The following is a 23,421-nucleotide window of genomic DNA, read 5'->3' on the forward strand; positions in this document are numbered from 1 at the left end:
TAGGGCCCTCAGTTCCCGAGCCCGCGCCTGGGAGCCTGGGAGCCTGGGAGCCTGGGAGCCTGGGGTCCGCAGCACCCGAGCCCGCGCCTGGGAGCCTGGGAGCCTGGGGTCCGCAGGACCTGAGCCCGCGCCTGGTTGCCTTTGAACCTGGGGAAGCAGCTCCCGGGCCTGCACTCGAAGCCAGGGAGATGCAGCTCACGAGCCCGCGCCTGGGAGCCTGGGGTCCCCAGCACCCAAGCCCGCGCCTAGGAGCCTGGGAGCCTGGGAGCCTGGGGTCTGGGGTCCGCAGCACCCTAGACCACGCCTGGGAGCCTGGGAGCCTGGGAGCCTGGGGTCCGCAGCACCTGAGCCGGCGCCTGGGAGCCTGGGAGCCTGGGAGCTTGGGATCCGCACCACCCTACCCCGCGCCTAGGAGCCTGGGAGCCCGGGAGCCTGGGGCCCTCAGCTCCCGAGCCCGTGCCTGGGAGCCTGGGAGCCTGGGGGCCTGGTGGCCTGGGGTCCGCAGCACCCTATCCCGCGCCTGGGAGCCTGGGAGCCTGGGAGGCTGGGGGCCTGGGGCCCTCAGCTCCCGAGCCCGCGCTCGGGATCCTGGGGTCCGCAGCACACGAGCCCGCGCCTGGGAGCCTGGGAGCCTGGGATCCTGGGGCCGCAGCTCCGGAACCCGCGCCTGGTTGCCTTTCAACCTGGGGGAGGCAGCTCCCGGGCCTGCACTCGAAGCCAGAGAGATGCAGCTCACAAGCCAGCGCCTGGGAGCCTCGGGTCCGCAGCACTCAAGCACGCGCCTAGGAGCCTGGGAGCCTGGGTGCCTGGGTTCTGGGGTCCGCAGCACCCTAGCCCGCGCCTGGGAGCCTGGGAGCCTGGGGTCCGCAGCACCCTAGCAGCGCCTGGGAGCCTGGGAGCCTGGGAGCTTGGGAGCCTGGGGTCCGCAAAACCTGAGCCGCGCCTGGGAGCCTGGGAGCCTGGGAGCCTGGGGCCCTAGGCTCCCGAGCCCGCGCTTGGGAGCCTGGGGTCCGCAGCACACGAGCCCGCGCCTAGGAGCCTGGGAGCCTGGGAGTCTGGGGTCCGCAGCACCCGAGCCCGCGCCTGGGAGCCTGGGGTCCACAGCACACGAGCCCGCGCCTGGGAGCCTGGGAGCCTAGGAGCCTGGGAGGCTGGGGGCCTGGGGTCCGCAGCACCCGAGCCCGCGCCTGGGAGCCTGGGAGCCTGGGAGCCTGGGCCCCTCAGCTCCCGAGCCCGCGCCTGGGAGCCTGGGAGCCTGGGAGCCTGGGGGCCTGGGGTCCGCAGCACCCTATCCCGCGCCTGGGAGCCTGGGAGCCTGGGAGTCTGGGGTCCGCAGCACAATAGACCGCGCCTGGGAGCCTGGGAGCCTGGGAGGCTGGGGGCCTGGGGTCCGCAGCACCCTAGCCCGCGCCTGGGAGCCTGGGAGCCTGGGGTCCGCAGCACCCTAGCAGCGCCTGGGAGCCTGGGAACCTGGGAGCTTGGGAGCCTGGGGTCCGCAGGACCTGAGCCCGCGCCTAGGAGCCTGGGAGCCTGGGAGCCTGGGGCCCTCAGCTCCCGAGCCCGCGCCTGGGAGCCTGGGGTCCGCAGCACACGAGCCCGCGCCTGGGAGCCTGGGAGCCTGGGAGCCTGGGAGGCTGGGGGACTGGGGTCCGCAGCACCCTAGCCCGCGCCTGGGAGCCTGGGAGCCTGGGGCCCTCAGCTCCCGAGCCCGCGCCTGGGAGCCTGGGAGCCTGGGAGCCTGGGAGCCTGGGGTCCGCAGCACCCAAGCCCGGGCCTGGGAGCCTGGGAGCCTGGGAGCCTGGGAGTCTGGGGTCCGCAGCACCATAGACCGCGCCTGGGAGCCTGGGAGCCTGGGAGGCTGGGGGCATGGGGTCCGCAGCACCCTAGCCCGCGCCTGGGAGCCTGGGAGCCTGGGGTCCGCAGCACCCCAGCAGCGCCTGGGAGCCTGTGAGCCTGGGAGCCTGGGAGTCTGGGGTCTGCAGCACAATAGACCGCGCCTGGGAGCCTGGGAACCTGGGAGGCTGGGGGCCTTGGGTCCGCAGCACCCGAGCCCGCGCCTGGGAGCCTGGGAGCCTGGGGTCCGCAGCACCCTAGCAGCGCCTGGGAACCTGGGAGCCTGGGAGCTTGGGAGCCTGGGGTCCGCAGGACCTGAGCCCGCGCCTGGGAGCCTGGGAGCCTGGGTGCTTGGGAGCCTGGGGCCCTCAGCTCACGAGCCCGCGCTTGGGAGCCTGGGGTCCGCAGCACACGAGCCCGCGCCTGGGAGCCTGGGAGCCTGGGGACCTGGGGTCCGCAGCACCCTATCCCGCGCCTGGGAGCCTGGGAGCCTCGGTTGCTGGGGGCCTGGGGCCCTCAGCTCCCGAGCCCGCGCTTGGGAGCCTGGGGTCCGCAGCACACGAGCCCGCGCCTGGGAGCCTGGGAGCCTGGGAGGCTGGAGGCCTGGGGTCCGCAGCACCCTAGCCCGCGCCAGGGAGCCTGGGAGCCTGGGGTCCTGGGGCCGCAGCTCCGGAACCCGCGCCTGGTTGCCTTTGAACCTGGGGGAGGCAGCTCCCTGGCTTGCACTCGAAGCCAGGGAGATGCAGCTCACGAGCCAGCGCCTGGGAGCCTGGGGTGCGCAGCACACGAGCCCGCGCCTGGGAGCCTGTGAAGCCCAGCCCCCGATCCCGCGCCTGGTAGCCTGTGAGCCTTGGGTTCCCAGCTCACGTGCACGCGCCTGGGAGCCTGGGGTGCGCAGCACACGAGCACGCGCCTGGGAGCCTGTGAGCCTGCGGGCACAATCTCCCGAGAACGCACCTTTTAGCCTATGAGCCTTGGGGTGACAGCTCACGAGCACGCGCTTGGGAGCCTGGGGCACGCATCTCCGAGCAAACGCACGGGAGGCCGGATACTGGTTTTGAGCAGCTTTCGATCTTCGCCTGGGAGCCTGGGAGCATGGGAGCCTGGGATCCTCAGCACACGAGCCCGCGCCTGGGAGCCTGGGAGCCTGGGTTCTGGGGTCCGCAGCACCCTAGACCACGCCTGGGAGCCTGGGAGTTTGGGAGGCTGGGGGCCTGGGGTCCGCAGCACCCTAGCCCGCGCCTGGGAGCCTGGGAGCCTGGGGTACGCAGCACCCTAGCCCGCGCTTGGGAGCCTGGGAGCCTGGGAGCCTGGGGTCCGCAGCACCTGAGCCGGCGCCTGGGAGCCTGGGAGCCTGGGAGCCTGGGGTCCGCACCACCCTACCCCGCGCTTAGGAGCCTGGGAGCCTGGGAGCCTGGGGCCCTCAGCTCCCGAGCCCGCGCCTGGGAGAATGGGAGCCTGGGAGCCTGGGGGCCTGGGGTCCGCAGCACCGTATCCCGCGCCTGGGAGCCTGGGAGGATGGGGGCCTGGGGCCCTCAGATCCCGAGCCCGCGCCTGGGAGCCTGGGAGCCTGGGAGGCTGGGGGCCTGGGGCCCTCAGCTCCCGAGCCCGCGCCTGGGAGCCTGGGAGCCTGGGAGCCTGGGGGCCTGGGGTCCGCAGCACCATATCCCGCGCCTGGGAGCCTGGGAGCCTGGGAGCCTGGGAGTCTGGGGTCCGCAGCACAATAGACCGCGCCTGGGAGCCTGGGAGCCTGGGAGGCTGGGGGCCTGGCGTCCGCAGCACCCTAGCCCGCGCCTGGGAGCCTGGGAGCCTGGGGTACGCAGCACCCTAGCAGCGCCTGGGAGCCTGGGAGCCTGGGAGCCTGGGAGTCTGGGGTCTGCAGCACAATAGACCGCGCCTGGGAGCCTGGGAACCTGGGAGGCTGGGGGCCTTGGGTCCGCAGCACCCGAGCCCGCGCCTGGGAGCCTGGGAGCCTGGGGTCCGCAGCATCCTAGCAGCGCCTGGGAACCTGGGAGCCTGGGAGCTTGGGAGCCTGGGGTCCGCAGGACCTGAGCCCGCGCCTGGGAGCCTGGGAGCGTGGGTGCTTGGGAGCCTGGGGCCCTCAGCTCACGAGCCCGCGCTTGGGAGCCTGGGGTCCGCAGCACACGAGCCCCCGCCTGGGAGCCTGGGAGCCTGGGGACCTGGGGTCCGCAGCACCCTATCCCGCGCCTGGGAGCCTGGGAGCCTCGGTTGCTGGGGGCCTGGGGCCCTCAGCTCCCGAGCCCGCGCTTGGGAGCCTGGGGCCCTTAGCTCCCGAGCCCGCGCCTGGGAGCCTGGGAGCCTGGGAGCCTGGGGTCTGGGGTCCGCAGCACCCTAGACCACGCCTGTGAGCCTGGGAGCCTGGGAGCCTGGGGTCCGCAGCACCTGAGCCGGCGCCTGGGAGCCTGGGAGCCTGGGAGCTTGGGATCCGCACCACCCTACCCCGCGCCTAGGAGCCTGGGAGCCCGGGGGCCTGGGGCCCTCAGCTCCCGAGCCCGCGCCTGGGAGCCTGGGAGCCTGGGAGCCTGGTGGCCTGGGGTCCGCAGCACCCTATCCCGCGCCTGGGAGCCTGGGAGCCTGGGAGGCTGGGGGCCTGGGGCCCTCAGCTCCCGAGCCCGCGCTCGGGAGCCTGGGGTCCGCAGCACACGAGCCCGCGCCTGGGAGCCTGGGAGCCTGGGAGGCTGGGGGCCTGGGGTCCGCAGCACCCTAGCCCGCGCCTGGGAGCCTGGGAGCCTGGGATCCTGGGGCCGCAGCTCCGGAACCCGCGCCTGGTTGCCTTTGAACCTGGGGGAGGCAGCTCCCGGGCCTGCACTCGAAGCCAGAGAGATGCAGCTCACAAGCCAGCGCCTGGGAGCCTCGGGTCCGCAGCACTCAAGCACGCGCCTAGGAGCCTGGGAGCCTGGGTTCCTGGGTTCTGGGGTCCGCAGCACCCTAGCCCGCGCCTGGGAGCCTGGGAGCCTGGGGTCCGCAGCACCCTAGCAGCGCCTGGGAGCCTGGGAGCCTGGGAGCTTGGGAGCCTGGGGTCCGCAGGACCTGAGCCGCGCCTGGGAGCCTGGGAGCCTGGGAGCCTGGGGCCCTCAGCTACCGAGCCCGCGCTTGGGAGCCTGGGGTCCGCAGCACACGAGCCCGCGCCTGGGAGCCTGGGAGCCTGGGAGTCTGGGGTCCGCAGCACCCGAGCCCGCGCCTGGGAGCCTGGGGTCCGCAGCACACGAGCCCGCGCCTGGGAGCCTGGGAGCCTAGGAGCCTGGGAGGCTGGGGGCCTGGGGTCCGCAGCACCCGAGCCCTCGCCTGGGAGCCTGGGAGCCTGGGAGCCTGGGGGCCTGGGGTCCGCAGCACCCGAGCCCTCGCCTGGGAGCCTAGGAGCCTGGGAGGCTGGGGGCCTGGGGTCCGCAGCACCCGAGCCCGCGCCTGGGAGCCTGGGAGCCTGGGAGCCTGGGGGCCTGGGGTCCGCAGCACCCTATCCCGCGCCTGGGAGCCTGGGAGCCTGGGAGTCTGGGGTCCGCAGCACAATAGACCGCGCCTGGGAGCCTGGGAGCCTGGGAGGCTGGGGGCCTGGGGTCCGCAGCACCCTAGCCCGCGCCTGGGAGCCTGGGGTCCGCAGCACCCTAGCAGCGCCTGGGAGCCTGGGAACCTGGGAGCTTGGGAGCCTGGGGTCCGCAGGACCTGAGCCCGCGCCTAGGAGCCTGGGAGCCTGGGAGCCTGGGGCCCTCAGCTCCCGAGCCCGCGCTTGGGAGCCTGGGGTCCGCAGCACACGAGCCCGCGCCTGGGAGCCTGGGAGCCTGGGAGCCTGGGAGGCTGGGGGCCTGGGGACCGCAGCACACTAGCCCGCGCCTGGGAGCCTGGGAGCCTGGGGCCCTCAGCTCCCGAGCCCGCGCCTGGGAGCCTGGGAGCCTAGGAGCCTGGGAGCCTGGGGACCTGGGGTCCGCAGCACCCTATCCCGCGCCTGGGAGCCTGGGAGCCTCGGTTGCTGGGGGCCTGGGGCCCTCAGCTCCCGAGCCCGCGCTTGGGAGCCTGGGGTCCGCAGCACACGAGCCCGCGCCTGGGAGCCTGGGAGCCTGGGAGGCTGGGGGCCTGGGGTCCGCAGCACCCTAGCCCGCGCCAGGGAGCCTGGGAGCCTGGGGTCCTGGGGCCGCAGCTCCGGAACCCGCGCCTGGTTGCCTTTGAACCTGGGGGAGGCAGCTCCCTGGCCTGCACTCGAATCCAGGGAGATGCAGCTCACGAGCCAGCGCCTGGGAGCCTGGGGTGCGCAGCACACGAGCCCGCGCCTGGGAGCCTGTGAAGCCAGCCCCCGATCCCGCGCCTGGTAGCCTGTGAGCCTTGGGTTCCCAGCTCACGTGCACGCGCCTGGGAGCCTGGGGTGCGCAGCACACGAGCACGCGCCTGGGAGCCTGTGAGCCTGCGGGCACAATCTCCCGAGAACGCACCTTTTAGCCTATGAGCCTTGGGGTCCGAGCTCACGAGCACGCGCTTGGGAGCCTGGGGCACGCATCTCCCGAGCAAACGCACGGGAGGCCGGATACTGGTTTTGAGCAGCTTTCGATCTTCGCCTGGGAGCCTGGGAGCATGGGAGCCTGGGATCCTCAGCACACGAGCCCGCGCCTGGGAGCCTGGGAGCCTGGGAGCCTGGGTTCTGGGGTCCGCAGCACCCTAGACCACGCCTGGGAGCCTGGGAGCCTGGGAGCCTGGGGTCCGCAGCACCTGAGCCGGCGCCTGGGAGCCTGGGAGCCTGGGAGCTTGGGATCCGCACCACCCTACCCCGCGCCTAGGAGCCTGGGAGCCCGGGAGCCTGGGGCCCTCAGCTCCCGAGCCCGCGCCTGGGAGCCTGGGAGCCTGGGAGCCTGGTGGCCTGGGGTCCGCAGCACCCTATCCCGCGCCTGGGAGCCTGGGAGCCTGGGAGGCTGGGGGCCTGGGGCCCTCAGCTCCCGAGCCCGCGCTCGGGAGCCTGGGGTCCGCAGCACTCGAGCCCGCGCCTGGGAGCCTGGGAGCCTGGGAGGCTGGGGGCCTGGGGTCCGCAGCACCCTAGCCCGCGCCTGGGAGCCTGGGAGCCTGGGATCCTGGGGCCGCAGCTCCGGAACCCGCGCCTGGTTGCCTTTGAACCTGGGGGAGGCAGCTCCCGGGCCTGCACTCGAAGCCAGAGAGATGCAGCTCACAAGCCAGCGCCTGGGAGCCTCGGGTCCGCAGCACTCAAGCCCGCGCCTAGGAGCCTGGGAGCCTGGGTGCCTGGGTTCTGGGGTCCGCAGGACCCTAGCCCGCGCCTGGGAGCCTGGGAGCCTGGGGTCTGCAGCACCCTAGCAGCGCCTGGGAGCCTGGGAGCCTGGGAGCTTGGGAGCCTGGGGTCCGCAGGACCTGAGCCGCGCCTGGGAGCCTGGGAGCCTGGGAGCCTGGGGCCCTCAGCTCCCGAGCACGCGCCTGGGAGCCTGGGGTCCGCAGCACACGAGCCCGCGCCTGGGAGCCTGGGAGCCTAGGAGCCTGGGAGGCTGGGGGCCTGGGGTCCGCAGCACCCGAGCCCGCGCCTGGGAGCCTGGGAGCCTGGTAGCCTGGGGCCCTCAGCTCCCGATACCGCGCCTGGGAGCCTGGGAGCCTGGGAGCCTGGGGGCCTGGGGTCCGCAGCACCCTATCCCGCGCCTGGGAGCCTGGGAGCCTGGGAGTCTGGGGTCCGCAGCACAATAGACCGCGCCTGGGAGCCTGGGAGGCTGGGAGGCTGGGGGCCTGGGGTCCGCAGCACCCTAGCCCGCGCCTGGGAGCCTGGGAGCCTGTGGTCCGCAGCACCCTAGCAGCGCCTGGGAGCCTGGGAACCTGGGAGCTTGGGAGCCTGGGGTCCGCAGGACCTGAGCCCGCGCCTAGGAGCCTGGGAGCCTGGGAGCCTGGGGCCCTCAGCTCCCGAGCCCGCGCTTGGGAGCCTGGGGTCCGCAGCACCCTAGCCCGCGCCTGGGAGCCTGGGAGCCTGGGGCCCTCAGCTCCCGAGCCCGCGCCTGGGAGCCTGGGAGCCTGGGAGCCTGGGAGCCTGGGGTCCGCAGCACCCGAGCCCGCGCCTGGGAGCCTGGGAGCCTGGGAGCCTGGGAGTCTGGGGTCCGCAGCACCATAGACCGCGCCTGGGAGCCTGGGAGCCTGGGAGGCTGGGGGCATGGGGTCCGCAGCACCCTAGCCCGCGCCTGGGAGCCTGGGAGCCTGGGGTACGCAGCACCCTAGCAGCGCCTGGGAGCCTGGGAGCCTGGGAGCCTGGGAGTCTGGGGTCTGCAGCACAATAGACCGCGCCTGGGAGCCTGGGAACCTGGGAGGCTGGGGGCCTTGGGTCCGCAGCACTCGAGCCCGCGCCTGGGAGCCTGGGAGCCTGGGGTCCGCAGCACCCTAGCAGCGCCTGGGAACCTGGGAGCCTGGGAGCTTGGGAGCCTGGGGTCCGCAGGACCTGAGCCCGCGCCTGGGAGCCTGGGAGCCTGGGTGCTTGGGAGCCTGGGGCCCTCAGCTCCCGAGCCCGCGCTTGGGAGCCTGGGGTCCGCAGCACACGAGCCCGCGCCTGGGAGCCTGGGAGCCTGGGGACCTGGGGTCCGCAGCACCCTATCCCGCGCCTGGGAGCCTGGGAGCCTCGGTTGCTGGGGGCCTGGGGCCCTCAGCTCCCGAGCCCGCGCTTGGGAGCCTGGGGTCCGCAGCACACGAGCCCGCGCCTGGGAGCCTGGGAGCCTGGGAGCCTGGGGGCCTGGGGTCCGCAGCACCCTAGCCCGCGCCAGGGAGCCTGGGAGCCTGGGGTCCTGGGGCCGCAGCTCCGGAACCCGCGCCTGGTTGCCTTTGAACCTGGGGGAGGCAGCTCCCTGGCCTGCACTCGAAGCCAGGGAGATGCAGCTCACGAGCCAGCGCCTGGGAGCCTGGGGTGCGCAGCACACGAGCCCGCGCCTGGGAGCCTGTGAAGCCCAGCCCCCGATCCCGCGCCTGGTAGCCTGTGAGCCTTGGGTTCCCAGCTCACGTGCACGCGCCTGGGAGCCTGGGGTGCGCAGCACACGAGCACGCGCCTGGGAGCCTGTGAGCCTGCGGGCACAATCTCCCGAGAACGCACCTTTTAGCCTATGAGCCTTGGGGTCCCAGCTCACGAGCACGCGCTTGGGAGCCTGGGGCACGCATCTCCCGAGCAAACGCACGGGAGGCCGGATACTGGTTTTGAGCAGCTTTCGATCTTCGCCTGGGAGCCTGGGAGCATGGGAGCCTGGGATCCTCAGCACACGAGCCCGCGCCTGGGAGCCTGGGAGCCTGGGAGCCTGGGTTCTGGGGTCCGCAGCACCCTAGACCACGCCTGGGAGCCTGGGAGTTTGGGAGGCTGGGGGCCTGGGGTCCACAGCACCCTAGCCCGCGCCTGGGACCCTGGGAGCCTGGGGTCCGCAGCACCCTAGCCCGCGCTTGGGAGCCTGGGAGCCTGGGAGCCTGGGGTCCGCAGCACCTGAGCCGGCGCCTGGGAGCCTGGGAGCTTGGGGTCCGCACCACCCTACCCCGCGCCTAGGAGCCTGGGAGCCTGGGAGCCTGGGGCCCTCAGCTCCCGAGCCCGCGCCTGGGAGAATGGGAGCCTGGGAGCCTGGGGGCCTGGGGTCCGCAGCACCGTATCCCGCGCCTGGGAGCCTGGGAGGATGGGGGCCTGGGGCCCTCAGATCCCGAGCCCGCGCCTGGGAGCCGGGGAGCCTGGGAGCCTGGGGGCCTGGGGTCCGCAGCACCCTATCCCGTGCCTGGGAGCCTGGGAGCCTGGGAGGCTGGGGGCCTGGGGCCCTCAGCTCCCGAGCCCGCGCCTGGGAACCTGGGAGCCTGGGAGCCTGGGGGCCTGGGGTCCGCAGCACCCTATCCCGCGCCTGGGAGCCTGGGAGCCTGGGAGTCTGGGGTCCGCAGCACAATAGACCGCGCCTGGGAGCCTGGGAGCCTGGGAGGCTGGGGGCCTGGCGTCCGCAGCACCCTAGCCCGCGCCTGGGAGCCTGGGAGCCTGGGGTCCGCAGCACCCTAGCAGCGCCCTGGAGCCTGGGAGCCTGGGAGCTTGGGAGCCTGGGGTCCGCAGGACCTGAGCCCGCGCCTGGGCGCCTGGGAGCCTGGGAGCCTGGGGCCCTCAGCTCCCGAGCCCGCGCTTGGGAGCCTCGGGTCCGCAGCACACGAGCCCGCGCCTGGGAGCCTGGGAGACTGGGAGTCTGGGGTCCGCAGCTCCCGAGCCCGCGCCTGGGAGCATGGGAGCCTGGGAGCATGGGGTACGCAGCACCCTAGCCCGCGCCTGGGAGCCTGGGAGCCTGGGTGCCTGGGGCCCTCAGCTCCCGAGCCCGCGCCTGCGAGCCTGGGAGCCTGGGAGCCTGGGGGCCTGGGGTCCGCAGCACCCTAGCCCGTGCCTGGGAGCCTGGGAGCCTGGGAGACTGGTGTCCGCAGCACCCTAGCAGCGCCTGGGAGCCTGGGAGCCTGGGAGCTTGGGAGCCTGGGGTCCGCAGGACCTGAGCCCGCGCCTGGGAGCCTGGGAGCCTGGGATCCTGGGGCCGCAGCTCCGGAACCCGCGCCTGGTTGCCTTTGAACCTAGGGGAGGCAGGTCCCGGGCCTGCACTCGAAGCCAGGGAAATGCAGCTCACGAGCAAGCGCATGGGAGCCTGGGGTTCGCAGCACAGGAGCCCGCGCCTGGGAGCCTGTGAAGCCCAGCTCCCAATCCCGCGCCTGGTAGCCTGTGAGCCTTGGGGTCCCAGCTCACGTGCACGCGCCTGGGAGCCTGGGGTGTGCAGCACACGAGCACGCGCCTGGGAGCCTGTGAGCCTGCGGGCACAATCTCCCGAGAACGCACCTGTTAGCCTATGAGCCTTGGGGTCCCAGCTCACGAGCACGCGCTAGGGAGCCTGGGGCACGCATCTCCCGAGCAAACGCACGGGAGGCCGGATACTGGTTTTCAGCAGCTTTCGATCTTCGCCTGGGAGCCTGGGATCCTGGGAGCCTGGGAGTCTGGGGTCCGCAGCACCCGAGCCCGCGCCTGGGAGCCTGGGGTCCGCAGCACACGAGCCCGCGCCTGGGAGCCTGGGAGCCTAGGAGCCTGGGAGGCTGGGGGCCTGGGGTCCGCAGCACCCGAGCCCGCGCCTGGGAGCCTGGGAGCCTGGGAGCCTGGGGCCCTCAGCTCCCGAGCCCGCGCCTGGGAGCCTGGGAGCCTGGGAGCCTGGGGGCCTGGGGTCCGCAGCACCCTATCCCGCGCCTGGGAGCCTGGGAGCCTGGGAGTCTGGGGTCCGCAGCACAATAGACCGCGCCTGGGAGCCTGGGAGCCTGGGAGGCTGGGGGCCTGGGGTCCGCAGCACCCTAGCCCGCGCCTGGGAGCCTGGGAGCGTGGGGTCCGCAGCACCCTAGCAGCGCCTGGGAGCCTGGGAACCTGGGAGCTTGGGAGCCTGGGGTCCGCAGGACCTGATCCCGCGCCTAGGAGCCTGGGAGCCTGGGAGCCTGGGGCCCTCAGCTCCCGAGCCCGCGCTTGGGAGCCTGGGGTCCGCAGCACACGAGCCCGCGCCTGGGAGCCTGGGAGCCTGGGAGCCTGGGAGGCTGGGGGCCTGGGGTCCGCAGCACCCTAGCCCGCGCCTGGGAGCCTGGGAGCCTGGGGCCCTCAGCTCCCGAGCCCGCGCCTGGGAGCCTGGGAGCATGGGAGCCTGGGAGCCTGGGGTCCGCAGCACCCGAGCCCGCGCCTGGGAGCCTGGGAGCCTGGGAGCCTGGGAGTCTGGGGTCCGCAGCACCATAGACCGCGCCTGGGAGCCTGGGAGCCTGGGCGGCTGGGGGCATGGGGTCCGCAGCACCCTAGCCCGCGCCTGGGAGCCTGGGAGCCTGGGGTACGCAGCACCCTAGCAGCGCCTGGGAGCCTGAGAGCCTGGGAGCCTGGGAGTCTGGGGTCTGCAGCACAATAGACCGCGCCTGGGAGCCTGGGAGCCTGGGCGGCTGGGGGCATGGGGTCCGCAGCACCCTAGCCCGCGCCTGGGAGCCTGGGAGCCTGGGGTCCGCAGCACCCTAGCAGCGCCTGGGAACCTGGGAGCCTGGGAGCTTGGGAGCCTGGGGTCCGCAGGACCTGAGCCCGCGCCTGGGAGCCTGGGAGCCTGGGTGCTTGGGAGCCTGGGGCCCTCAGCTCACGAGCCCGCGCTTGGGAGCCTGGGGTCCGCAGCACACGAGCCCGCGCCTGGGAGCCTGGGAGCCTGGGGACCTGGGGTCCGCAGCACCCTATCCCGCGCCTGGGAGCCTGGGAGCCTCGGTTGCTGGGGGCCTGGGGCCCTCAGCTCCCGAGCCCGCGCTTGGGAGCCTGGGGCCCTTAGCTCCCGAGCCCGCGCCTGGGAGCCTGGGAGCCTGGGAGCCTGGGGTCTGGGGTCCGCAGCACCCTAGACCACGCCTGTGAGCCTGGGAGCCTGGGAGCCTGGGGTCCGCAGCACCTGAGCCGGCGCCTGGGAGCCTGGGAGCCTGGGATCCGCACCACCCTACCCCGCGCCTAGGAGCCTGGGAGCCCGGGAGCCTGGGGCCCTCAGCTCCCGAGCCCGCGCCTGGGAGCCTGGGAGCCTGGGAGCCTGGTGGCCTGGGGTCCGCAGCACCCTATCCCGCGCCTGGGAGCCTGGGAGCCTGGGAGGCTGGGGGCCTGGGGCCCTCAGCTCCCGAGCCCGCGCCTGGGAGCCTGGGAGCCTGGGAGGCTGGGGGCCTGGGGTCCGCAGCACCCTAGCCCGCGCCTGGGAGCCTGGGAGCCTGGGATCCTGGGGCCGCAGCTCCGGAACCCGCGCCTGGTTGCCTTTGAAAATGGGGGAGGCAGCTCCCGGGCCTGCACTCGAAGCCAGAGAGATGCAGCTCACAAGCCAGCGCCTGGGAGCCTCGGGTCCGCAGCACTCAAGCCCGCGCCTAGGAGCCTGGGAGCCTGGGTGCCTGGGTTCTGGGGTCCGCAGCACCCTAGCCCGCGCCTGGGAGCCTGGGAGCCTGGGGTCCGCAGCACCCTAGCAGCGCCTGGGAGCCTGGGAGCTTGGGAGCCTGGGGTCCGCAGGACCTGAGCCGCGCCTGGGAGCCTGGGAGCCTGGGAGCCTGGGGCCCTCAGCTCCCGAGCCCGCGCTTGGGAGCCTGGGGTCCGCAGCACACGAGCCCGCGCCTGGGAGCCTGGGAGCCTGGGAGTCTGGGGTCCGCAGCACCCGAGCCCGCGCCTGGGAGCCTGGGGTCCGCAGCACACGAGCCCGCGCCTGGGAGCCTGGGAGCCTAGGAGCCTGGGAGGCTGGGGGCCTGGGGTCCGCAGCACCCGAGCCCTCGCCTGGGAGCCTGGGAGCCTGGGAGCCTGGGGGCCTGGGGTCCGCAGCACCCGAGCCCTCGCCTGGGAGCCTAGGAGCCTGGGAGGCTGGGGGCCTGGGGTCCGCAGCACCCGAGCCCGCGCCTGGGAGCCTGGGAGCCTGGGAGCCTGGGGGCCTGGGGTCCGCAGCACCCTATCCCGCGCCTGGGAGCCTGGGAGCCTGGGAGTCTGGGGTCCGCAGCACAATAGACCGCGCCTGGGAGCCTGGGAGCCTGGGAGGCTGGGGGCCTGGGGTACGCAGCACCCTAGCCCGCGCCTGGGAGCCTGGGAGCCTGGGGTCCGCAGCACCCTAGCAGCGCCTGGGAGCCTGGAAGCCTGGGAGCTTGGGAGCCTGCGGTCCGCAGGACCTGAGTCCGCGCCTGGGAGCTTGGGAGCCTGGGAGCCTGGGAGCCTGGGGCCCTCAGCTCCCGAGCCCGCGCTTGGGAGCCTGGGGTCCGCAGCACACGAGCCCGCGCCTGGGAGCCTGGGAGCCTGGGAGCCTGGGAGGCTGGGGGCCTGGGGTCCGCAGCACACTAGCCCGCGCCTGGGAGCCTGGGAGCCTGGGGCCCTCAGCTCACGAGCCCGCGCCTGGGAGCCTGGGAGCCTGGGAGCCTGGGAGCCTGGGGTCCGCAGCACCCGAGCCCGCGCCTGGGAGCCTGGGAGCCTGGGAGCCTGGGAGTCTGGGGTCCGAAGCACCATAGACCGCGCCTGGGAGCCTGGGAGCCTGGGAGGCTGGGGGCATGGGGTCCGCAGCACCCTAGCCCGCGCCTGGGAGCCTGGGAGCCTGGGGTACGCAGCACCCCAGCAGCGCCTGGGAGCCTGGGAGCCTGGGAGCCTGGGAGCCTGGGAGCCTGGGGTCTGCAGCACAATAGACCGCGCCTGGGAGCCTGGGAACCTGGGAGGCTGGGGGCCTTGGGTCCGCAGCACCCGAGCCCGCGCCTGGGAGCCTGGGAGCCTGGGGTCCGCAGCACCCTAGCAGCGCCTGGGAACCTGGGAGCCTGGGAGCTTGGGAGCCTGGGGTCCGCAGGACCTGAGCCCGCGCCTGGGAGCCTGGGAGCCTGGGTGCTTGGGAGCCTGGGGCCCTCAGGCCCCGAGCCCGCGCTTGGGAGCCTGGGGTCCGCAGCACACGAGCCCGCGCCTGGGAGCCTGGGAGCCTGGGAGGCTGGGGGCCTGGGGTCCGCAGCACCCTAGCCCGCGCCAGGGAGCCTGGGAGCCTGGGGTCCTGGGGCCGCAGCTCCGGAACCCGCGCCTGGTTGCCTTTGAACCTGGGGGAGGCAGCTCCCTGGCCTGCACTCGAAGCCAGGGAGATGCAGCTCACGAGCCAGCGCCTGGGAGCCTGGGGTGCGCAGCACACGAGCCCGCGCCTGGGAGCCTGTGAAGCCCAGCCCCCGATCCCGCGCCTGGTAGCCTGTGAGCCTTGGGTTCCCAGCTCACGTGCACGCGCCTGGGAGCCTGGGGTGCGCAGCACACGAGCACGCGCCTGGGAGCCTGTGAGCCTGCGGGCACAATCTCCCGAGAACGCACCTTTTAGCCTATGAGCCTTGGGGTCCCAGCTCACGAGCACGCGCTTGGGAGCCTGGGGCACGCATCTCCCGAGCAAACGCACGGGAGGCCGGATACTGGTTTTGAGCAGCTTTCGATCTTCGCCTGGGAGCCTGGGAGCATGGGAGCCTGGGATCCTCAGCACACGATCTCGCGCCTGGGAGCCTGGGAGCCTGGGAGCCTGGGGTCCGCAGCACCTGAGCCGGCGCCTGGGAGCCTGGGAGCCTGGGAGCTTGGGATCCGCACCACCCTACCCCGCGCCTAGGAGCCTGGGAGCCCGGGAGCCTGGGGCACTCAGCTCCCGAGCCCGCGCCTGGGAGCCTGGGAGCCTGGGAGCCTGGTGGCCTGGGGTCCGCAGCACCCTATCCCGCGCCTGGGAGCCTGGGAGCCTGGGAGGCTGGGGGCCTGGGGCCCTCAGCTCCCGAGCCCGCGCTTGGGAGCCTGGGGTCCGCAGCACACGAGCCCGCGCCTGGGAGCCTGGGAGCCTGGGAGGCTGGGGGCCTGGGGTCCGCAGCACCCTAGCCCGCGCCTGGGAGCCTGGGAGCCTGGGATCCTGGGGCCGCAGCTCCGGAACCCGCGCCTGGTTGCCTTTGAACCTGGGGGAGGCAGCTCCCGGGCCTGCACTCGAAGCCAGAGAGATGCAGCTCACAAGCCAGCGCCTGGGAGCCTCGGGTCCGCAGCACTCAAGCCCGCGCCTAGGAGCCTGGGAGCCTGGGTGCCTGGGTTCTGGGGTCCGCAGCACCCTAGCCCGCGCCTGGGAGCCTGGGAGCCTGGGGTCTGCAGCACCCTAGCACCGCCTGGGAGCCTGGGAGCCTGGGAGCTTGGGAGCCTGGGGTCCGCAGGACCTGAGCCGCGCCTGGGAGCCTGGGAGCCTGGGGCCCTCAGCTCCCGAGCCCGCGCCTGGGAGCCTGGGGTCCGCAGCACACGAGCCCGCGCCTGGGAGCCTGGGAGCCTAGGAGCCTGGGAGGCTGGGGGCCTGGGGTCCGCAGCAACCGAGCCCGCGCCTGGGAGCCTGGGAGCCTGGGAGCCTGGGGCCCTCAGCTCCCGATCCCGCGCCTGGGAGCCTGGGAGCCTGGGAGCCTGGGGGCCTGGGGTCCGCAGCACCCTATCCCGCGCCTGGGAGCCTGGGAGCCTGGGAGTCTGGGGTCCGCAGCACAATAGACCGCGCCTGGGAGCCTGGGAGCCTGGGAGGCTGGGGGCCTGGGGTCCGCAGCACCCTAGCCCGCGCCTGGGAGCCTGGGAGCCTGGGGTCCGCAGCACCCTAGCAGCGCCTGGGAGCCTGGGAACCTGGGAGCTTGGGAGCCTGGGGTCCGCAGGACCTGAGCCCGCGCCTAGGAGCCTGGGAGCCTGGGAGCCTGGGGCCCTCAGCTCCCGAGCCCGCGCTTGGGAGCCTGGGGTCCGCAGCACACGAGCCCGCGCCTGGGAGCCTGGGAGCCTGAGAGCCTGGGAGGCTGGGGGCCTGGGGTCCGCAGCACCCTAGCCCGCGCCTGGGAGCCTGGGAGCCTGGGGCCCTCAGCTCCCGAGCCCGCGCCTGGGAGCCTGGGAGCCTGGGAGCCTGGGGTCCGCAGCACCCGAGCCCGCGCCTGGGAGCCTGGGAGCCTGGGAGCCTGGGAGTCTGGGGTCCGCAGCACCATAGACCGCGCCTGGGAGCCTGGGAGCCTGGGAGGCTGGGGGCATGGGGTCCGCAGCACCCTAGCCCGCGCCTGGGAGCCTGGGAGCCTGGGGTACGCAGCACCCTAGCGGCGCCTGGGAGCCTGGGAGCCTGGGAGCCTGGGAGTCTGGGGTCTGCAGCACAATAGACCGCGCCTGGGAGCCTGGGAACCTGGGAGGCTGGGGGCCTTGGGTCCGCAGCACCCGAGCCCGCGCCTGGGAGCCTGGGAGCCTAGGAGCCTGGGGTCCGCAGCACCCTAGCAGCGCCTGGGAACCTGGGAGCCTGGGAGCTTGGGAGCCTGGGGTCCGCAGGACCTGAGCCCGCGCCTGGGAGCCTGGGAGCCTGGGTGCTTGGGAGCCTGGGGCCCTCAGCTCCCGAGCCCGCGCTTGGGAGCCTGGGGTCCGCAGCACACGAGCCCGCGCCTGGGAGCCTGGGAGCCTGGGAGGCTGGGGGCCTGGGGTCCGCAGCACCCTAGCCCGCGCCAGGGAGCCTGGGAGCCTGGGGTCCTGGGGCCGCAGCTCCGGAACCCGCGCCTGGTTGCCTTTGAACCTGGGGGAGGCAGCTCCCTGGCCTGCACTCGAAGCCAGGGAGGTGCAGCTCACGAGCCAGCGCCTGGGAGCCTGGGGTGCGCAGCACACGAGCCCGCGCCTGGGAGCCTGTGAAGCCCAGCCCCCGATCCCGCGCCTGGTAGCCTGTGAGCCTTGGGTTCCCAGCTCACGTGCACACGCCTGGCAGCCTGGGGTGCGCAGCACACGAGCACGCGCCTGGGAGCCTGTGAGCCTGCGGGCACAATCTCCCGAGAACGCACCTTTTAGCCTATGAGCCTTGGGGTCCCAGCTCACGAGCACGCGCTTGGGAGCCTGGGGCACGCATCTCCCGAGCAAACCCACGGGAGGCCGGATACTGGTTTTGAGCAGCTTTCGATCTTCGCCTGGGAGCCTGGGAGCATGGGAGCCTGGGATCCTCAGCACACGAGCCCGCGCCTGGGAGCCTGGGAGCCTGGGAGCCTGGGTTCTGGGGTCCGCAGCACACTAGACCACGCCTGGGAGCCTGGGAGTTTGGGAGGCTGGGGGCCTGGGGTCCACAGCACCCTAGCCCGCGCCTGGGAGCCTGGGAGCCTGGGGTCCGCAGCACCCTAGCCCGCGCCTGGGAGCCTGGGGTCCGCAGCACCTGAGCCGGCGCCTGGGAGCCTGGGAGCCTGGGAGCCTGGGGTCCGCACCACCCTAACCCGCGCCTAGGAGCCTGGGAGCCTGGGAGCCTGGGGCCCTCAGCTCCCGAGCCCGCGCCTGGGAGAATGGGAGCCTGGGAGCCTGGGGGCCTGGGGTCCGCAGCACCGTATCCCGCGCATGGGAGCCTGGGAGGATGGGGGCCTGGGGCCCTCAGATCCCGAGCCCGCGACTGGGAGCCGGGGAGCCTGGGAGCCTGGGGGCCTGGGGTCCGCAGCACCCTATCCCGCGCCTGGGAGCCTGGGAGCCTGGGAGGCTGGGGGCCTGGGGCCCTCAGCTCCCGAGCCCGCGCCTGGGAACCTGGGAGCCTGGGAGCCTGGGGGCATGGGGTCCGCAGCACCCTATCCCGCGCCTGGGAGCCTGGGAGCCTGGGAGCCTGGGAGCCTGGGGTCCGCAGCACAATAGACCGCGCCTGGGAGCCTGGGAGCCTGGGAGGCTGGGGGCCTGGCGTCCGCAGCACCCTAGCCCGCGCCTGGGAGCCTGGGAGCCTGGGATCCGCAGCACCCTAGCAGCGCCTGGGAGCCTGGGAGCCTGGGAGCTTGGGAGCCTGGGGTCCGCAGGACCTGAGCCCGCGCCTGGGCGCCTGGGAGCCTGGGAGCCTGGGGCCCTCAGCTCCCGAGCCCGCGCTTGGGAGCCTGGGGTCCGCAGCACACGAGCCCGCGCCTGGGAGCCTGGGAGACTGGGAGTCTGGGGTCCGCAGCTCCCGAGCCCGCGCCTGGGAGCATGGGAGCCTGGGAGCATGGGGTACGCAGCACCCTAGCCCGCGCCTGGGAGCCTGGGAGCCTGGTTGCCTGGGGCCCTCAGCTCCCGAGCCCGCGCCTGCGAGCATGGGAGCCTGGGGGCCTGGGGTCCGCAGCACCCTAGCCCGTGCCTGGGAGCCTTTTAGCCTCGGAGACTGGTGTCCGCAGCACCCTAGCAGCGCCTGGGAGCCTGGGAGCCAGGGAGCTTGGGAGCCTGGGGTCCGCAGGACCTGAGCCCGCGCCTGGGAGCCTGGGAGCCTGGGATCCTGGGGCCGCAGCTCCGGAACCCGCGCCTGGTTGCCTTTGAACCTAGGGGAGGCAGCTCCCGGGCCTGCACTCGAAGCCAGGGAAATGCAGCTCACGAGCCAGCGCATGGGAGCCTGGGGTGCGCAGCACAGGAGCCCGCGCCTGGGAGCCTGTGAAGCCCAGCTCCCAATCCCGCGCCTGGTAGCCTGTGAGCCTTGGGGTCCTAGCTCACGTGCACGCGCCTGGGAGCCTGGGGTGTGCAGCACACGAGCACGCGCCTGGGAGCCTGTGAGCCTGCGGGCACAATCTCCCGAGAACGCACCTGTTAGCCTATGAGCCTTGGGGTCCCAGCTCACGAGCACGCGCTAGGGAGCCTGGGGCACGCATCTCCCGAGCAAACGCACGGGAGGCCGGATACTGGTTTTCAGCAGCTTTCGATCTTCGCCTGGGAGCCTGGGATCCTGGGAGCCTGGGAGTCTGGGGTCCGCAGCACACGAGCCCGCGCCTGGGAGCCTGGGAGCCTAGGAGCCTGGGAGGCTGGGGGCCTGGGGTCCGCAGCACCCGAGCCCGCGCCTGGGAGCCTGGGAGCCTGGGAGCCTGGTGCACTCAGCTCCCGAGCCCGCGCCTGGGAGCCTGGGAGCCTGGGAGCCTGGGGGCCTGGGGTCCGCAGCACCCTATCCCGCGCCTGGGAGCCTGGGAGCCTGGGAGTCTGGGGTGCGCAGCACAATAGACCGCGCCTGGGAGCCTGGGAGCCTGGGAGGCTGGGGGCCTGGGGTCCGCAGCACCCTAGCCCGCGCCTGGGAGCCTGGGAGCGTGGGGTCCGCAGCACCCTAGCAGCGCCTGGGAGCCTGGGAACCTGGGAGCTTGGGAGCCTGGGGTCCGCAGGACCTGAGCCCGCGCCTAGGAGCCTGGGAGCCTGGGAGCCTGGGGCCCTCAGCTCCCGAGCCCGCGCTTGGGAGCCTGGGGTCCGCAGCACACGAGCCCGCGCCTGGGAGCCTGGGAGCCTGGGAGCCTGGGAGGCTGGGGGCCTGGGGTCCGCAGCACCCTAGCCCGCGCCTGGGAGCCTGGGAGCCTGGGGCCCTCAGCTCCCGAGCCCGCGCCTGGGAGCCTGGGAGCCTGGGAGCCTGGGAGCCTGGGGTCCGCAGCACCCGAGCCCGCGCCTGGGAGCCTGGGAGCCTGGGAGCCTGGGAGTCTGGGGTCCGCAGCACCATAGACCGCGCCTGGGAGCCTGGGAGCCTGGGCGGCTGGGGGCATGGGGTCCGCAGCACCCTAGCCCGCGCCTGGGAGCCTGGGAGCCTGGGGTACGCAGCACCCTAGCAGCGCCTGGGAGCCTGAGAGCCTGGGAGCCTGGGAGTCTGGGGTCTGCAGCACAATAGACCGCGCCTGGGAGCCTGGGAACCTGGGAGGCTGGGGGCCTTGGGTCCGCAGCACCCGAGCCCGCGCCTGGGAGCCTGGGAGCCTGGGGTCCGCAGCACCCTAGCAGCGCCTGGGAACCTGGGAGCCTGGGAGCTTGGGAGCCTGGGGTCCGCAGGACCTGAGCCCGCGCCTGGGAGCCTGGGAGCCTGGGTGCTTGGGAGCCTGGGGCCCTCAGCTCCCGAGCCCGCGCTTGGGAGCCTGGGGTCCGCAGCACACGAGCCCGCGCCTGGGAGCCTGGGAGCCTGGGGACCTGGGGTCCGCAGCACCCTATCCCGCGCCTGGGAGCCTGGGAGCCTCGGTTGCTGGGGGCCTGGGGCCCTCAGCTCCCGAGCCCGCGCTTGGGAGCCTGGGGTCCGCAGCACACGAGCCCGCGCCTGGGAGCCTGGGAGCCTGGGAGGCTGGGGGCCTGGGGTCCGCAGCACCCTAGCCCGCGCCAGGGAGCCTGGGAGCCTGGGGTCCTGGGGCCGCAGCTCCGGAACCCGCGCCTGGTTGCCTTTGAACCTGGGGGAGGCAGCTCCCTGGCCTGCACTCGAAGCCAGGGAGATGCAGCTCACGAGCCAGCACCTGGGAGCCTGGGGTGCGCAGCACACGAGCCCGCGCCTGGGAGCCTGTGAAGCCCAGCCCCCGATCCCGCGCCTGGTAGCCTGTGAGCCTTGGGTTCCCAGCTCACGTGCACGCGCCTGGGAGCCTGGGGTGCGCAGCACACGAGCACGCGCCTGGGAGCCTGTGAGCCTGCGGGCACAATCTCCCGAGAACGCTCCTTTTAGCCTATGAGCCTTGGGGTCCCAGCTCACGAGCACGCGCTTGGGAGCCTGGGGCACGCATCTCCCGAGCAAACGCACGGGAGGCCGGATACTGGTTTTGAGCAGCTTTCGATCTTCGCCTGGGAGCCTGGGAGCATGGGAGCCTGGGATCCTCAGCACACGAGCCCGCGCCTGGGAGCCTGGGAGCCTGGGTTCTGGGGTCCGCAGCACCCAAGACCACGCCTGGGAGCCTGGGTGTTTGGGAGGCTGGGGGCCTGGGGTCCGCAGCACCCTAGCCCGCGCCTGGGAGCCTGGGAGCCTGGGGTACGCAGCACCCTAGCCCGCGCCTGGGAGCCTGGGAGCCTGGGAGCCTGGGTCCGCAGCACCTGAGCCGGCGCCTGGGAGCCTGGGAGCATGGGAGCCTGGGGTCCGCACCACCCTACCCCGCGCCTAGGAGCCTGGGAGCCTGGGAGCCTGGGGCCCTCAGCTCCCGAGCCCGCGCCTGGGAGAATGGGAGCCTGGGAGCCTGGGGGCCTGGGGTCCGCAGCACCGTATCCCGCGCCTGGGAGCCTGGGAGGATGGGGGCCTGGGGCCCTCAGATCCCGAGCCCGCGCCTGGGAGCCTGGGAGCCTGGGAGCCTGGGCGCCTGGGGTCCGCAGCACCCTATCCCGCGCCTGGGAGCCTGGGAGCCTGGGAGGCTGGGGGCCTGGGGCCCTCAGCTCCCGAGCCCGCGCCTGGGAACCGGGGAGCCTGGGAGCCTGGGGGCCTGGGGTCCGCAGCACCCTATCCCGCGCCTGGGAGCCTGGGAGCCTGGGAGCCTGGGAGTCTGGGGTCCGCAGCACAATAGACCGCGCCTGGGAGCCTGGGAGCCTGGGAGGCTGGGGGCCTGGCGTCCGCAGCACCCTAGCCCGCGCCTGGGAGCCTGGGAGCCTGGGGTCCGCAGCACCCTAGCAGCGCCTGGGAGCCTGGGAGCCTGGGAGCTTGGGAGCCTGGGGTCCGCAGGACCTGAGCCCGCGACTGGGCGCCTGGGAGCCTGGGAGCCTGGGGCCCTCAGCTCCCGAGCCCGCGCTTGGGAGCCTGGGGTCCGCAGCACACGAGCCCGCGCCTGGGAGCCTGGGAGACTGGGAGTCTGGGGTCCGCAGCTCCCGAGCCCGCGCCTGGGAGCATGTGAGCCTGGGAGCATGGGGTACGCAGCACCCTAGCCCGCGCCTGGGAGCCTGGGAGCCTGGGAGCCTGGGGCCCTCAGCTCCCGAGCCCGCGCCTGCGAGCCTGGGAGCCTGGGAGCCTGGGGGCCTGGGGTCCGCAGCACCCTAGCCCGGGCCTGGGAGCCTGGGAGCCTGGGAGACTGGTGTCCGCAGCACCCTAGCAGCGCCTGGGAGCCTGGGAGCCTGGGAGCTTGGGAGCCTGGGGTCCGCAGGACCTGAGCCCGCGCCTGGGAGCCTGGGAGCCTGGGATCCTGGGGCCGCAGCTCCGGAACCCGCGCCTGGTTGCCTTTGAACCTAGGGGAGGCAGCTCCCGGGCCTGCACTCGAAGCCAGGGAAATGCAGCTCACGAGCCAGCGCATGGGAGCCTGGGGTGCGCAGCACAGGAGCCCGCGCCTGGGAGCCTGTGAAGCCCAGCTCCCAATCCCGCGCCTGGTAGCCTGTGAGCCTTGGGGTCCCAGCTCACGTGCACGCGCCTGGGAGCCTGGGGTGCGCAGCACACGAGCACGCGCCTGGGAGCCTGTGAGCCTGCGGGCACAATCTCCCGAGAACGCACCTGTTAGCCTATGAGCCTTGGGGTCCCAGTTCACGAGCACGCGCTAGGGAGCCTGGGGCACGCATCTCCCGAGCAAACGCACGGGAGGCCGGATACTGGTTTTCAGCAGCTTTCGATCTTCGCCTGGGAGCCTGGGATCCTGGGAGCCTGGGAGCATGGGGTCGGCAGCACCCTAGCAGCGCCTGGGAGCCTGGGAGCCTGGGTTCTGGGGTCCGCAGCACCCTAGACCACGCCTGGGTGCATGGGAGCTTGGGAGGCTGGGGCCTGGGGTCCGCAGCACCCGAGCCCACGCATGGGAGCCTGGGACCCTGGAGCCTGGGGTCCGCAGCACCTGAGCCCGCGCCTGGGAGCCTGGGAGCCTGGGAGCCTGGGGTCCGCACCACCCTACCCCGCGCCTAGGAGCCTGGGAGCCTGGGGCCCTCAGCTCCCGAGCCCGCGCCTGGGAGCCTGGGAGCCTGGGAGCCTGGGGGCCTGGGGCCCCCAGCTCCCGAGCCCGCGCTTGGGAGCTTGGGGTCCGCAGCACCCTAGCAGCGCCTGGGAGCCTGGGAGCCTGGGAGCTTGGGAGCCTGGTGTCCGCAGCACCCGAGCCCGCGCCTGGGAGCCTGGGAGTCTGGGGTCCGCAGCACCATAGACCGCGCCTGGGATCCTGGGAGCCTGGGAGGCTGGGGGCCTGGGGTCCGCAGCACCCTAGCCCCCGCCTGGGAGCCTGGGAGCCTGGGGTCCGCAGCACCCTAGCAGCGCCTGGGAGAATGGGAGCCTGGGAGCCGGGGAGGCTGGGGGCCTGGGGCCCTCAGCGCCCGAGACCGCGCTTGGGAGCCTGGGGTCCGCAGCACACGAGCCCGCGCCTGGGAGCCTGGGAGCCTGGGAGGCTGGGGGCCTGGGGTCCGCAGCACCCTAGCAGCGCCTAGAAGCCTGGGAGCCTGGGAGCCTGGGAGCCTGGGAGTCTGGGGTCCGCAGCACCATAGAACGCGCCTGGGAGCCTGGGAGCCTGGGAGGC

Source organism: Muntiacus reevesi, chromosome 4 (genome assembly GCF_963930625.1).
Source record: "Muntiacus reevesi chromosome 4, mMunRee1.1, whole genome shotgun sequence".
NCBI lineage: Eukaryota > Metazoa > Chordata > Mammalia > Artiodactyla > Cervidae > Muntiacus > Muntiacus reevesi.